The sequence below is a fragment of the Caretta caretta genome, chromosome 12, assembly GCF_965140235.1.
Source record: "Caretta caretta isolate rCarCar2 chromosome 12, rCarCar1.hap1, whole genome shotgun sequence".
Lineage (NCBI taxonomy): Eukaryota > Metazoa > Chordata > Testudines > Cheloniidae > Caretta > Caretta caretta.
In genome coordinates, this window is record NC_134217.1 from 37,508,091 (window position 1) to 37,524,720 (window position 16,630).

At 54.3% G+C, this 16,630-nt stretch overlaps 1 protein-coding gene across 3 annotated transcripts in view; it reads right to left on the bottom strand.

Annotated features, from left to right (window-relative positions):
* GSE1 (Gse1 coiled-coil protein) overlaps nt 1-16,630 on the bottom strand; it is a 370,501-nt gene that overhangs the window by 241,891 nt on the left and 111,980 nt on the right. The gene's annotated exons all lie outside the window — the stretch shown is intronic.

A 16,630-nucleotide genomic window follows, 5' to 3' on the forward strand; every position in this document is an offset into this window, starting at 1 on the left:
GGAACAAAAGCAGAAGAACAGGGACTCAGAACCTTTCCCTGCATGGATATTCAATAGCCGACAGCCAGCATCAGCTTCAGCACTAGGCAGCAGACCTCCCGGTTCCCCTCCCAAGCCCTCATGCTCGCTACCAGCCTGGAGAAAGCAGGGTCCTTCTGCCAGAATGTGTCCCACTAGTGCTGGGGGGCCTCAGGGTGGAGAGACACAAGATGCTTTTGTTTTCTTTCAGGCAGATTGCACGTGGCTGGGTAGGGGAGTTGTCTGCTGCTCACCAGCCAGCCAGCTCCATGTCTCACGGGGGCTACAGCTGGATCTGAGTGAGCAGTCCAAGCGCTTCCAGTCAGGACCAGACAAGAAAGGCTTTGGGGAGGTGGGGGAGGGAGGGCAGGAATCAAAGCAACATCCCTCTCCCTGCCAGTGGCTGCCGGCTGATTATTCTGCTGCTGATTACTCAATGGGCCGGTATACAACTTCCCTCCCCTCTGCTGTGACAGTGAGGTCACAGTACATGAGGCTCCTGCTACAGGGACACAGGGAGGGTAAGCGTCCTAGATCCAAAGAGGATTTTGAGGCTAGAAGGGATTGTTATGATTATCTAGTCTGACCACCTAGGCCAGAGATTCTTACCCGGTGATTCCTGCATCAGGCCCAGTATCCTTTGCTCAGTCGAGAGCATCTTTTTTAGAAAGATGTCCAGGGCCAGATCCTCCACTGGTGTAAATCGATGTAGCCTCATTGACCTCACTGGGTCTCTTCCCCTTTACACCAGTGAAGGAGCAGGCCCCCAATCTCAATTTAAAGACTCCACGTGATGTAGACACCATCACACCTCTTGGCAATCTGATTCAATGGTCAATTGTCTATTCCCTTAAAAATGTAGGTCTTATTTCCAGTTTGAACTTGGCTGACTTCATCTTCCAGCCACTGGATCGCATTATACCTTTATCTGCCAAGTTAAAGAGCTCTCTAGTAACAAACTTCTTCTCCCTTCATAGGTATGTCTAGACCGTGATCAAGTTGCCTCTGAATCTCATTACTGAGAGTGAACGGCCTTCAAAACTCTAATTTACTTTACACCGCTGCTGCTGTTGGTTTACACTTTGCACTTCAGAGGGCGTGAAGAAGGAAACTACTTTGGTCGGCTCCGAATCACTTTCACTGTCTGTTCATAACTTATTCCATTCTCCGTTTCATTTTCTTGAGACAGAGCCATGGCTGGCGTGAAGCAGCACGGAACACACAGGTGCTCTTTCAGCTGACGATCCAGCCCTGTTTCTAGACCTTTGCAACTTTCTTTTCTCATGCACCAGCTCCACGCTATTGTCCGTCATCCCCCTGGCAGCTCTGGGACCTACCAACAGCCTTACAAATCTATCCACTGCTTCTTTGTTTTGGTATTTGAATGAAAACATTTCCGTTTGTGTTCCATTTTACAGTACCACTTCCCCTTCTAACACCTACGATAACTCATAATCTCTACTGTCTCAGCTCTGTTGTGTGCCCTAATTTGCTGCATCTGTCATCCTCTTGTTTAATGCGCATCTAAGAAAATAGTTGTTCTGTCCTCAGTTCTTTGTATCTTTAATAAGTGGCAGTAACAAAAGCAATCCATATTCTAGCTCCATAACTGCATAAACTTGTGCTGGAATGGATTTTTTCATCTTTGAGACAGAAATGCAATAAAATAGTACTTTAATTTTATTTAACATAACAGCCCCCATTGCTAAATGTCTGGATACATGTAAACCTATGTAACAAACCCAGCACTTTCCAAAGTGACAGGCTTTATGGAGCTGCACAGAGCTATTCTACAGACTCTCCCTGACAGACAGATCAGGCGTGTCTCATTAGCTTCAACTTGGGCATATTAAAAAGGAGGAAGGCAGAGGAGACCTGCTGAGAGAAGAATCCCATGATCAGCCAGATAATGGTTTAAGTTTATAAACTCAGTCTTGCCTGTGTTACCCTAGGAAGTTGGTAAACGTGGCCCAGAACCCACTGTGTATGTGTGATTCATGGAGAAGGGTGTGACATATTGACAAATGCGGTCCAATCAAACTCAGCCAACTGCACCAATCACCCACAGAGTTCAGCCATCCCACTAAAGCCAGAGGAAAGAGGACAGCCTTGCACCACGGGCCATTGGACCAGCAAACTCAGGCCCTGCCAGACCAGCCACAGAGAAATTCCCCAGCTGAAGGGTATGCTCCCCCCACACCCTAGTAAGAATGTCCTTCAACTTGCTCCAGGTTAGCAGATCTGCCTCAGTTGATTTTAACCAGCGGGCGGGGTCATGTGCAGAGCAAGAGACCCAAGTCACACAGACCACAGGCAGCAAGCCACCCAGCTCGCACAGACAGCCTTGTGCGGGCGGGGCTCCCGCTAGTGTGCTGAACGGAGCCGTGTGGAGCTATCCCTTGGCTGGCTCCATGCTCGGAGTGAGCCAGAGCCTCCACCGGTGCCATGACAGCCACACTGCTATTTTTAACACGCTAGCATGAGCCCCACTAGCGTCGGCCTAAGCAGGCCGGGAGGCTCGCCCATGTAGACGTACCCATCAGAGAGCACTTCGGGTTGCACTCTGGTCTGCAGAGAATGGGTGTAATGTGCCCTGCCCAACAAGTGCACGACCGGTACCCCAGAGCCGGCGACACACTCACAGCACATGCAGCTGCCATGCCATGCCATGCCATGCAGCCCAGCCTAACACACGCCCAGGCATGGGGACCTGCTGTACTGAGAGAGGACTATGCCTCTCTCAGGACATCCCCCAGCAAAGCAGTAAATCCCTGCATGAGACTTGAACCCAGACCTTCCCGACATGTGCAGCTAACCAAGCCCCACCCAGCCCTGATTGTTACCAGCCCCTTCCTGCTATGGGATTCCAGAGAGGATGCAGCTGGGCTCTGTATGCTCCAGGACTTGGCAAGAGAGAAAGGGGCTGTGACCATACAGACTGGAGAGGTAGTCAAAGCAGGAGGCTTTAGGTCAGGGAAGGAGCCTTTTGATGGAGTCAGACAGGCCTGAGGTAGGGACCGGCGGGGTGGGTGCAGGGGGTCCCCACTTCAATTTACGAGCACTAAGGCCAGGGCTGCTGTGCAGAAAGGATTTTATGTTGATCCAATTTTTCGATGGCTTAGTCCTATAAAACTGGGAGCGCCTAAGTAAGATGAATGGAACATGAATTTTGCTGGGAAGCTCTTAGAATCAATGAGCCACACATGTGAGCAGACGTATAAATTTACCATTCGTTTCCTGGAAAGGTTTAATTTATGGAATCCATATGGTAACGCTGCACAACCGCGAGCGCTCGACAAATCCCACAAGCCCTCAAGTGGCAACACTTACTGACTCCAACTGGCAGCTTTCCACCAATTGCCCCGTCGCTCTGAGCGAGGCCGGGGATGGGAGAGGCTGGTATCTTTGCCACCGCACAAGATCGGTTAGGCAGCCAAGCGGCCATGTCCTGCCTAATCTTTGCCAGGGCGGCCCACGGTCCCCCAGGGCTTGTTAAGGGAAACATGGGTGTAACTTTGTGCTTCTTCTTCTCCTCTTTTGCAATTATTAATAGAAAGTGACTCTTTCCGCATGGCGGGGCTGATTGCTGCGTCAGGTTTTTTACTGCATGGCCTCTGCTTTAATTGGGCACCAAGCGGAAGCATTAGCCTGCAGAGCCTTACAGGGAAGGCTGTGGACATGCGCAGCAGAAAGGGTGTGTCAGGACCTGTCCCCTGCAAAGGGAGTCTTGGGGCTACTCGACACAGATGGTAACAGGGCCCCTCTCCTCTAAGCAAAATCTCCTTCCATCCCTCTGGGCTTCCCCGTGTGCAATGGCCTCATCTGCATTGGGGATCCCAGCCAGCAGGGCAGCTGCACTTGTGCAACCCCTTGTTGTAGCCAGGCAAAACCATGGTTTGCACCAGTTCATCTTAGCCCTGCATGAAGTCAGGACAGACAGCACCAATGCAAATGATGAGGATGCACTAGGGTTTGCATCAGCAAAGCTAACCTGGCGACAGGCCACTGATGGCTAGAATTAGGGCAAATCCGCAGTGCGGACGAGCCCTTATAATAAGGCCAGGAGGCGCAGGGTCTGTGCAGGGGTGCCAAGGCCCCAGTACATCGTGCAATGCCCCATGCAGCGGGACAAAGACAGACTCCCCCTAGCCAGCGCTGCAGTTTCCTCTAAGACAAGCTAACGGGTCACAGTGTTTAGGATGCATTGCACAGCTGTGGCACATCCCAGGGACTCATCTGCTCAGGGTGAAACCTCACGTCAGATACAACATCCCGCTGTGTCCCTCCTGCCCCCTTGAAAGGGTGAGGCCTGAGCGTGAGGGCATCACGCTGCAGCAGATCCACCCAGTGCAATGCAAACACCATCCACTGTCACGTCCCAAAGCAAATTCCAACTGGGGTGCAACACAGCCAAGAGAAGACGCTGCGAGCACCCTGCCAGACATGCTTGGGGGGACAGGCTGGCCAGATCTAACCCAGAGGTGGGCCCGCGGAACCGTCCTACCCGGCCCCTGAGCTCCTGGCCAGGGAAGCTCGCCCCAGCCCCTCCCCCGCAGCGGCTTGCGCCCGCCCACCTCTCAGGCTTTCCAATAAGCCTATTCTGCCGCTCTGAGCAGCCTGGTAAGGGGCCGGGGGGGGCGGGCGGTTGGATAAGGGGCAGAAGGTCCCAGGGGGGCAGTCAGGGGCAGGAGGTGGTTGGATGGGGCGGAGGTTCGGGGGGGGGGCGGTCAGGAGACAGGGAGCAGGGGGGTTGGATAGGGGGTGGGGTCCTGGGGCGGCAGTTAGGGATGGGGGTCCCGGAGGGGGCGGTCAGGGGACAAAGAGCAGGGGGGGTTGGATGGAGTGGGGGTCCCGGGGGGCCTGTCGGGGGCAGGGGTGTGGATAGGGTTCAGGGCAGACAGGGAGCGGGGGGGGGTTGGATGGGGGTGGGGTCCCGGGAGGGGGCGGTCAGGGGATAAGGAGCAGGGGGGGTTGGATGGGTCGGAGGTTCTGAGGGGGGCAGTCAGAGGGTGGGAAGAGGGAGGGGTGGATAGGGGGTGGGGGCCAGGCTGTATGCAGAGGAACAGCCTTTCCAACCAAGCCCTCCATACCATTTTGCCACCCCAATGAGGCCCTTCGGCCAAAAAGTTTGCCCACGGCGATCTAACCAGTAAGGCTGAGACCTCCCCTGGCAACCTGCTTTGCAAACCTGCCCTAGGCACCTTATGCAACAGCATGCGAGACGCACGGAGAAGGATTAAAGCACATCAATGCAGCAAGCTTCAGGCCTGCAGATCCCAGAGACAGAAAGAGGTCTCATGCTCTCGTCTCCGCTGATTTCTGATCATGGGCTTGATCCGGCCCGGTGCTGATCCAGAAGAGAACCTTCCCCCTTATGCTAGGGCTACTTACTTTGCTTAAGAGACTTTGGTGAGGGACCTCGTCAAAGGCCTTGTGAAAGTCCACATACAGCATATCCACCGGATCACCCGTGTCCATATGCCTTGTGGCCCCCTCAAAGAATTCTAACAGACTGGTGAGGCGTGATTTCCCTTTACAAAAGCTATGTTGTCTCTTCCCCAACACATTGTGTTCATCTAAAGTGTCTGGTTGAACCTATAGTAAAGAACAGAATTATCAATTTGTCCGATACTGAGCTCCCTCCCCAGTAACAGGAGGGGCTTATGTCAAGGGCTCCCACTGCCACAACTGGCAATTGCAAACTATTCACAATTTCATCCCAGCCCACGCTTAGAATATTTTAGGAGGCTCCAAAATTTTGCCCCTCACCCCGCCCCAACGCAAACTGGCGGGGTTTGGAGGGGTGGGAGAAGGGGAGTATAAACACAAACTTGGCAAAACTTTGAGCTCCCCCCCCCCCACGTACTCCGTGTGGCTGGAAGCTGATCTATGCCAGGCTGAAATCTGGATTTCAGAAGCTTTAGATTCTGAAGACTCAAAGGAGTTTTTGCTCCAAATTAGCGGTGTCTCTGAGGGGAAACAGTCCCATTTGGAGCACAAAAAAATCCCACCCCTGAGAGAGGTCTCTGGGCTCTTTGCAAAATTCAGCTGTCTCATGCAATCAAACTGAAATGGAAAATGCCTCCTATTCTGACAGAGCCTTTCACGCTATCACAAAATCTTGCCCAGCTCCATTTGGGACTCACTCTCTTAGGAAACATCAGCTCCCCTCACGGCCACATCTAATACCAGCCAGCAGAACTCTGGCTTAAAAAGAAACATCAGACATACCCGGGATCCCTTCCTGGCTTGTGCTCTGAGCACCCTCCTTTCACACCAAGGGAATTCAGGGCTGGTGAAATGTGCCAGGGGACAGACATGGAGGCTGAAATCCTGCCTTTCTATAAAGAACAGCCCATGCGATTCTCCTGCCAATACTTCTCCAAGCCCGCCAAGGGAGACACCACCTCTGGGGTGAGAGAGGAGACCGGTCTCCGTGCCCCACTCAATCCTATCAATGAAGGGGAACTGGGCTGAGAACCATCAAACTCATTTTGTACGGGGGGCAGTGGGGGCCTCTGAACACAGGTCAGACGACTGGGCCTGTCCATCACTGCAGGCGTGCCTGAAATGCAGACCCTGAGCAAAATGGTTCCAGGCCCCATGACCAGCTCCCTGAACAGAGAGATTTCTAAGGTCACACATCAATGCTGATTCCTTCCGCTGCCTCCCCAAACCTCTCCACTTCCCTCAGGGGAAAGAGCCCAGCACCAGCCCAACAGCCACTTGGATTCAGCCAATCCAACCATCCAAGCCCCGCAGACACTGCCAGCGAAGGAAAGACCCCGTGAATAGCTCCCAATGGCTCCCCAACCAGGGGCTGGGCGCTGAGGCAGGGACGAGGGTGAGAGACGGGGAGGATGGATGGCTGGGTGGACAGGAAACTGCTGCTGTCCCATCTCCCCCACAGAGCTGGGCACGCGTAGGGGACATGGGTGCTTTCTGGAGAGGAGGCACCCGCCCGGCGTTTTCAGCTCAGTTCACGCCACCAGCAGGAAACGTTATGTCCTAGGCAGTGGCCCCCTCTGACATGCCGTCCTCACCTCACCCCGACGCCGAAAGAGACGGGAAACAAGGCCCCGCGAGGTGAGGCCAGGACAGAGCGAGCGGCAGCCTTGCCGGGTTTCAGCCAGACTCTTTGTGTTCCAAACTCCCTTCATGGCTGGTTGCCGAGGGCTTGTTCCTCTGTTCAGGGTCTCCCTGGTGATGGCGGAGGCTTTTCCTCGGGTCAGGCTCCCTGGGGGGCAGGGATAAGTACGCTGAGAATCTCACATCTCCTTCCCGCCCTGCGCCAGTTGTGGGGAGAGGGGCCCCGCCGCAGCACGGCCAGAGTAGGAAGCTTTGGCCTGGCCCAGCCGCCACTCTGGCTTTTAGCTGGGCAGCCCCTGGGGCTGCCAATCGCCTGCAAGTGGTCAAAGAAGAAAGGAAGCCCTAGCCCAGCACCAGCCCATGGAGCTGGCCGGCTGTTGAGATGGGAGCTGTGTGTTCCCCGGGTGTGCCGGGGAGCTTTAAGGGGAGACTGAGCCCCTGAGGTACAGCCCTACCCTGAGATCCTGCAGAGGCCAGAGGGCTGTGAATGGCACAGTCAGGTCCTGCCTGAATACGGATTTGCTGTAATACACGGGAGCGTAAGATACAGAGAGCCTGCAACACTGGTAACCAGGGTGTTACTCCATGGACCATACTGCACCAGGGCCAGGAGACTGTTACTGGCCATGTCACATGCATGGAGCAGGGGGCTATTAGGCAATCAGTTACCAGGGTAGGTAACAAGCAAATCAATACTAGTCAATATAGCTCAGGGTGCCCTCTCTTGGAGAAGATGTGAAACCACCTGTAATCGTCAGGAGTTTGATCCTGCTCCCCCTGAATTCAATGGAAGTTTTACCATTGACATCGCTGTGGGGGGGGATCGAGTCCTAATGTTCCATGGCACACACCCCCTTAGAGTAAGGGTGTTATGCCTGGAATCCTGGCCAAATTCCAACTCAGGTTGTCACATTCTGCCTCCCTAAATCCAACTCCGCCCCCAGTTGCAACTAGATACAGGGCTCTGCGTTGCTTTTTGTCCTAAAACTGCTAGGCAAAGTTAATGTGTGCTGTTAATCAGCTGCCACATTCCTCCCCAGAGGTGGCTGCACATTGCTGACAGGCAAATGATTACCTACCTGTTGGGAAGCGTAATTAATTAGAGTTTGGGAATTGCTTTGAGATCCTCAGATGAATAAGTAGTAGTGCAAATAATTACTAATTATTATTATTACTGGCTATCTAATATGTGCAGCAATAGGCAATCAGGAGTAATTCAAGGTATATTAGATACCAGATCAAGTGTTAATTAAATGTGATGCTTAACATGATTGGCAACAGCTCTTCCAGTCCTATCAGATGAAGATGTCCTTCGATAATTATTCATTGGCAGATAATTGGCCAGGCTGGTGCTACCGCTTGTGAAAAGGAACAGGCTCCTGAAGAGAAGCAGCCTGATTTACAGACGCACTGAGCGTGCAGCAGTGTGCACACACATGGCTTGTAGAACCTCTTGCAATCCCAGTCCTAGGCCTCTCTCAAGCAGACACCATCCCTATTGAGCCAAACTGTGAAATAGGGACCAACCGAGACACTATCTGACTCCATCTTCCCTTGCAACCTAAGGCAGGAGTTAAATCTAGATCCCTAATGGTGAGAAGCCAATGATGAACTAGACATAGGGGGGGAGAGATAGCTCAGTGGTTTGAGCATTGGCCTGCTAAACCCAGGGTTGTGACTTCAATCCCTGAGGGGGCCATTTAGGGATCTGGGGCAAAAATTGGGGATTGGCCCTGCTTTGAGCAGGGGATTAGACTAGATGACCTCCTGAGGTCCCTTCCAACCCTGATATTCTATGATCCCTTCTCAAGGTTCCAGTGTAAGAACCCAGTCCAGCTTTTACCTTCTACCTTTCACTGGGAAGGCTGCCAACCAATTTACTAAGAGCTCTCCAAAGCCTGGGACAACTATAAGGCTAGGGGCTTGTGCCGGCACCGTGGGGAAAGCGGGCTGGATTTCTGAGCCTGGCCCTAGCAGCCCTGCTGGCGATTCTGAGCACATTCTCCTGCAAGGGAACCAGCACTGCCCTTTGATTAGATTCCTTCCAATTAACATACAAGCTAGGGAGTTGGCCTGCGCTTCCCAGGAGAGGCAGAGCCTTTTGCTTATCTGGCGTGTAATGTTCTGCAGGAGCAGCCCAGCTCCCCCTAGACACAGTGATTATCTTGATGGAAGTGCCAGAGCGGGCTGGGCTGCGCTGCCAAGCAAACAAACAAACCGCAGCAAGGCTCCCTGCTCTGTTTCTCTCCAGTGTTCAGCGCTCTCGCCCTGTGGCAGGGGCCAAGCCCGCGACCTGAGCTCAACGGGAGGAGGCCAAAGCACAGCCTTGTTTGGTCTCGGTGGGGCAGATGCCACAGGGGAGGAGCTAGGGTCGTTCTTTTCTCCAGCTGAAAAAGGTGCCCTGGAAAACAGGAAGGGACCCAGAAATGGAGGTGAACGTTCACACAGTGGCATACAGTGTAAGGCCAGGAGGGACCCCCCCCCAGATCACCTAGTCTGCCCTCCTGGACAGCCACCGACATCACCCGGCCATCCCCGCACCGAACTAACAACCAGAACTGGGCCAAAGTATTACAGCCCGTCAGGAGACTAAACCACTGTGTGAGAACATGGGCGGGGGGAGGACCGGCAGCCCTGCATTGGCAGGAAACTGACTGAGATACACCCAGATGATCCTGGCAAGCAACCAGTACCCCACGGTGTGGAGGAAGGTGAAAACCTCCCAAGGTCACTGCCAATCTGAGCTAGGGAGAACACACCCAGGGCGACCAGTTAGACCCTGAGCATGTGAGCAAGACCCAGCCAGCCCAGCACCTCGGAGCGAATCCTCACCACCCACAGCCCCGGCACACGCTGCCCAGTGCCCCAGCTCCAGCCAGATGCTTCAGAGGAAGGGGGCGGAACCCCCAGAAAGTACCCCCAAGGGGCAGACAGGAGATTCTCCAAGGCAGCCCTGGATAAACGGGGTATTTCCATCTCTGACACCTCGAGGCTCCAGCTTGGCTTTTCAGGGCAGCCTCCTGGCCCACGACACCCACACTCGCTGCCACAGTCTGACACCGATGTGCACTTTGCTAACCTGGGGGCAGGTCTGTGCTGAGCACCCTTTGGTGGTGTCGTTAGACTGGAGCTTACAGAGCTCTCTGGAGGCCCCGGGGGAGGGGTTCAGGGGTCTCACTCTGCGAGTATGAGGCATCAAAGTCCCAGGGAAGGAGATTCCCAGGATGGACCTAGGAAGGAAGATGCTGATGTTGGCTCTGGGAAAGCTCCAGGTGGGAGCCACAGACAGACAGACTGACTGTCTGGGAAGTGCCAAAAAACAACAGAGACTGAAATACAGGATCGAGCCCCCTCTAATCCCAGGGAAAACACGCCGGCGCTTCCTCTCTACCCCAGCAGCCTTCCTGCTTCCTCCCTCCCCCATCATCTCTCTCCCTCCCACGCAAAAGGGCAGCCCACCATCTTTCGGTGACGCCGTTGCTCACAGCCAGTGGTACCTGACCTGCCGGGCATTGGGAACCTTGCCCCGCTAGCCCCTGACGCATGGCAATAGCCGCAGAACTCTGCCTCTTCCAAGGCAAACGATGCTGATGTGACGAAGTGGGACTGATCTTAATGTTTCCTCTATTGTTGGGATGCCTCAGTTTCCCCTATGCATTTCTTAAGTCTCTAGGTGGTGGGATAAGGGGGTGGGATTGTTGCAGAGCAAAGGGCCAGGGTACATAAATGGCCGACACTGTCTCCTGGCAACTGATGGCCTGGGCCCTTCCCCCCTCCAAGGTGATAGCGAAAGGGCTGGAGAACAAAGGAATCCGGTGACCTCCTGGCCTGGGAAAGGGACAAAGCCCAGAGGAGCAGGGGCTGGAGCAGGAGTCTGTTGTGGCTGGCTGGGGACAAGGAGTGAAGTGCAGATATGGTTGTCTGGCTCACTGCCCCCCAAAATGAACCTGGCTGAGGGGTCCTGTTCTCTGTACCTACAAGCTCTGTTTTAGACCATGTTCCTGTCATCTAATAAACCTGTTTTACTGGCTGGCTAAGAGCCACGTCTGACTGCGAAGTTGGGGTGCAGGACCCTCTGGCCTCCCCTGGACCACCCCTGGGCGGACTTGCTGTGGGAAGCGCACGGAGGGGCAGAGGATGCTGAATGCTCCGAGGCCAGACCCAGGAAGGTGGAAGCCGTGTGAGCTGTGTGTCCTGTAGACAGGCTGCTCCCAGAGAGGAGACTTCACCAGAGTCCTGCCTGGCTTCGCAGGCAGCAGTTCCAGAGCATCGCCCGGGGACTCCGTGACAGCTACCCCTTGCTGAACTGGGCCTAGCACTGGAGGGGACAATCTCGCCTGGACGGGCACAAAGCCCTTGCTGTCTGCTTTTACAGATCTGACATGAAGTGGGCCACATGCCAGCTGGTCTCTTACACAGCCCCCTCAGAGGGCTGGAGGGATGTGTTGTTTATTCCCCGGCTAGCTCAGCCTCCTTGGATCCTCAGCAGGCAAACTAGCTCATTGTACCACAGCGTCTCTTGGGCTTTGCCCGGCTGTTTGCTGGCGCAGCGCACACAGAAACTAGACACACCGACCGAGACACGCTCATCCCTGCTGATGCTCCAAGGAGAGGAGCTGTTAGGCTTCATGTCAGGACCAGAGCAGAGCCGGACTGATGCATCTGCAACAGGGACAAGACTTCAACGCAACTGGAATCCTGAGCCACGAAACAACCAGGGACAGGTGCTAACAGGCGAGGAACCTCTCGAGAGACACCCCCTCCCCAGCTCACAGTCCAACAGCCCTCCCCCTCCCCAGTGCATCGGTCGGGCCATTGTGTCTGGTTAGGAAAGTGCACAGCAGTGCCAGACTGTGGCAGCGAGTGTGGGTGTCTGGGCCTCCTCCTTCTTTAACTCTCCCCTGTGCTATCTGTCAGAAAATCATTCCCGGTTACACAGATAAGAAATAATTGATGCAAAGAAGCCATCTGTTTGTGAACATGGAGTATCTGCTCAATTAGGAGGAATCTGTCCAGCCAGATAAACCATCTCTCCATCCCCACTCACGGGGAGGGCTTTGCACCCTGACCATGTCCTCAAAGACTCACAACCAATTAACGGCAAACAGCGTGATTTGGGCACTAACTTGTTAACTAGCACCCTGAGGCTCTTCCACAGGCAGGGCGGGGTGCGGGGGAAGCCGCCAGGAGTGCAGGGGCCTCAGACATGCCATCTTTTCTGCTGATGCACAAGAAAGCACTAAAGCTCAACAGATGTTGCAGGAGCTTGTCAGGGAGGCCGGCTGCAAAGGGCTCACAGCAAACAAGCCCTGACCAAACGCTGAGCCTGACCAGCTGCTTCCAAGCCTGCTGCTGTGGTGAGAGGAGCACGAGGGGGCAGAACTCCCTGCAGGGAAGATGGCACTTCCAGCAGCGCAGTGCCAGGGCCCCGAGAAATGAGAACTGGCAGGCTCGTTCCAGGGACCGGACTCTCTAGACAGTAACACACGGGGACCAGGCGTCTCTGCCTAGCTGGTGCATCGTACACAATAGGTGCTGATCAGAAACAAGAAGCAAGCCCCCCAGATGGGAGCCTGCCTTCTCTGCAGGACGGCGTTCAGTTTGCTGTGTTTCTGCTTTGCCAGCTGTGTCTCTAGCTTGCTCCATTTATTGGACCCAATGTTGCATCGTCCCTGAGCTGTGCAAGGCTACAGCGCGTCCAACCCATCCCTGTCTACAATTCCCCTGACTTTGCTGGACTCACAACAGGGTTGAGTTTGACCTCCAGAAAGGAAGAATGATTCAGTGGCTAACACAGAGCAGCAGCAGGGGTCATGAGAGCTGGCTTCCGTGGATGGCTCTCACTGTATGGCCTCGAGCAGAACACGTCACTGCTCTGTGCCTCAGTTTCCCCCCAAGCAAAATGAAGATAAGAATTCTTCTCTCTCAGGATTCATTCCAACTACCCCTGCTCCTCCCACCCACTTCCCTGCAACTGCATCACATAGGGCCACATCTGCAGCTGAAGCATTGTGGTTCAAGGCAGAGGCTTAGGATGCTGGGACCCCTTCCATTCCTGGCAGAGGGCCTCATTGCCTGGTAACGTAGGCTATATCTTGCCAGAAGGGGAATGTTAAAGTAATGTGCTATTAAAATACAGGACATGGGGGGGAAACTGACACAATGGGCTGTTCTGACAAGTGAGGTCCCTGCTCAGCAGCCAATCAGGATAATATCTACCCTTCTCAACGGCCAGTCAGACTTCTTAGCATTTTGGGAGCCATGACAATGTTGGGCAATCCCCAATGTTGACTGGCTAGTGAGAAGCCACTGATTTTAACACTTCCTTTGAGAGCCCCCAGGCTCCACCTGGCCTTCGTCCCACGCCCTTGCCCTGGACACTGGGTGGGTGCAAGCGACTGGGACGTTGTTATTAACGTGCACAGGACTGTGCTGGCAGCCAGCCGGCTCAGTTTATCACATCCTGACAGCGCATTAGAAGAGCGATCACTGGCCTACTTGTATTCTCCAGTCCCTGCCTCGAGTATTACAGTGAAAAACGTCAGCTCAATTCCAGGGAAATTCTTCATGGTGACAGAATTTTTGGGGGAGAGAAAGGCTCTAATTGGAACCGATGTCAATTATACCTTACACGTACAGAGAGCGCAAGAGACAGTGCATACATGTAAGTTACTTTCAGGGCTGGGTTCCCATCAGACGATCACAGAAACATAAGGACAGCACCAATCAAACCTATTGTACTGTCCAATTCAGTGGACTCAGCACTGCAATAGCACGGTGGGGTATTTTGAGAAGTCCTTCCAAGGCACAGCAGCTGGTATTAGCCACAGTTTGTCTATTTTGAGGTGATAGGGCCCAGTGGTTTGAGCAGGGTACTGGGTTCCACTTGCACTTTGGGCAAGTCCCTTAAGCTTAGTGGGCCTCAGTTTCCCCAGCTGTAGAATGGGGCTAATAATGCTCCCCTGTCTTTGTAAAATATGTTGAGCTCTTCGGCCACCTCAACACCAAGGATTATATCGACGGTTACACAAGTCTCTCTCGGGATCAGACTGATAGCAAGGGGAGGCCAACACAGGTACAATACGAGACAGCCAGCCCTCCTCACTCTCCCAGCAGGCCTAGGCTTTTCCTGGCTTCACCAGGAGCCAAAGACCTGCTGTAATCTGAGAGAAGAAGTGCCAGAGATGTCATCAGGATGCCTGATTCCCCTCCTACACACGCCCTCTGCCCTGGAGTGATAGCTCTCCTCCCAGAATAGCTGGTCCCATTTATCCATGGTATTTATCTGTGCAAGTGCCCGATTTGCACACACAGATGGCCAGGGAAGGGGAGGTGGCACCAGGGCAGTGCCATCCTGGCTGGGGTGCAGGGACAGTGCTCCCTCCACGCTACACACTTCCCTCAGGTTTTCCCTCAGGGTGACTCTAACGCTGGGCAGCCGAGCAGCTATGCACCAGCAAGCCTCATGCAGCCGCTCAGCCCCTCGGGGCAGATTGCTTCATGGCTAAGCACACAGGGCACCTCCTTCCTAACCTGCACCGTGCCCTGCCTTCTCCGCCCTGGGCACCTCCCACACAGCCAGCCTCAGGGCCTTCTGTGGCTTTGGGCCAGGAGACAAACACCTCCCCAGCACGAAGGAGATTAAAGCCACCAAGAGCTCGACCCCAGAGCTCCTTCAAGGCTGGAGGATGGGTTAAGCTTAGAACAACAGAGACAAGCCTCTATTCCACTCTATCGTTCCCCTCTATTCGACATTGGTGAGGCCTCATCTGGAGTACTGTGTCCAGTTTTGGGCCCCACACTACAAGAAGGATGTGGAAAAATTGGAAAACGTCCAGCGGAGGGCAACAAAAATGATTAGGGGACTGGAACACATGACTTATGAGGAGAGGCTGAGGGAACTGGGGATGTTTAGTCTGCAGAAGAGAAGAATGAGGGGGGATTTGATAGCTGCTTTCAACTACCTGAAAGGGGGTTCCAAAGAGGATGGCTCTAGACTGTTCTCAGTGGTAGCAGATGACAGAACAAGGAGTAATGGTCTCAAGTTGCAGTGGGGGAGATTTAGGTTGGATATTAGGAAAAACTTTTTCACTAGGAGGGTGGTGAAACACTGGAATGCGTTACCTAGGGAGGCAGTGGAATCTCCTTCCCTAGAAGTTTTTAAGGTCAGGCTTGACAAAGCCCTGTCTGGGATGATTTAGTCGGGGATTGGTCCTGCTTTGAGCAGGGGGTTGGACTAGATGACCTCCTGAGGTCCCTTCCAACCCTGATATTCTATGATTCTATGATTCTAAGCCCTGGAAAACTAGGATTCCTGGATCCCTGTGGGAGTGTGTGAGAGAAACTCCCAGACCAACCCCCCTACACAGCCAACCCCACCCCTCCATGCTCAGGGATGTTCCACCTCTAGGGCCCTGACCTCTTTCTAACAGGAGCCTCAGGGATTCAACAGGCTGAGGTGGAGAGACAGACTCCGGAGCTGAACTTTTCAGACCCCAGCCTGGTGCTGGGGTGCGAGCCCCCGGGGAAAGCAACTTTCTCCTGAGCGAGTTTAGCACCAAGCCACGGCTTGGCTGAGCCAATTGACTAAGGAGCAGAAGGAGGTCACCCGGCTCTCGCAGGGTGCGTCTACACAGCCCGTGTCGACGGGCTCACGCCAAATAGCTGTGGAGCCCTTATGGCTCTCACTGGAGCTCGGACGCCTAGGGAGGGGATGGGCTTCGGCGCCCGAGATGCAACTTCAGCACGCTGTCTACACAGCTAGTTCAGAGCCTGAGCATGAGTCCTGCAAGCCCAAGTGTGTAGACCCAGGCAGGGCAGACGTACCCTCCGTGGCATTAGCCAAACGCTGTGGCCTTTCCCACCAGCCGTCCAAGCTCTTCATTAAGCTGCGTGTTTTGCTGCCTATCCCCACCCCCACCCTCCCCCAGCCCCAACGGTTATCGGATGTTCCCTTCCAGCGGGCCAATAAGGGACCGTATGCTGCTCCTCATCAGCTTACGCCCTCTCCTTCCAGGGCGTCAATGAAGCGGGGGAAGCAATGAGGTAATCAGCTTTTGAATAACTCCCTTCCCCAGGGGAGATGGGCTAAGCCGGGCTGCCTTGGAAAGAGCTACCTATTGATATGCAAAGGGGGCTCAACCTTGCAGCCTCTGCACCTCCCAGCAGTCGGCTCCCCCTTGCCCACCATGTTGTTCTCATGCCAGACAGTCCCAGTCGCACTGCAGGGAAGGGCTGTCAAGTGGAGCTGCAGACCAGCAGGGGAGAGACACCAACCAAAGAGCCCAGGCTTCGCACTCGGAGAGGGCTGGGCGTGTGTCTGGCTGGGAGAGGCCCCCTGATGCATGCCCACATGCATATACCGATATACACACGCAGTGTACAACCTACGTTAGAAACAGGCCAGAAGCAAACCCCCAGGCCCACGCTCCGAGCCAAATCGTGTATCTGCAGCAGAACCAAAACCCTGGATCCAGAAACTCCCAAATGTAGGGGCTCAAAATGCAAATCCAAACTGCCCCTA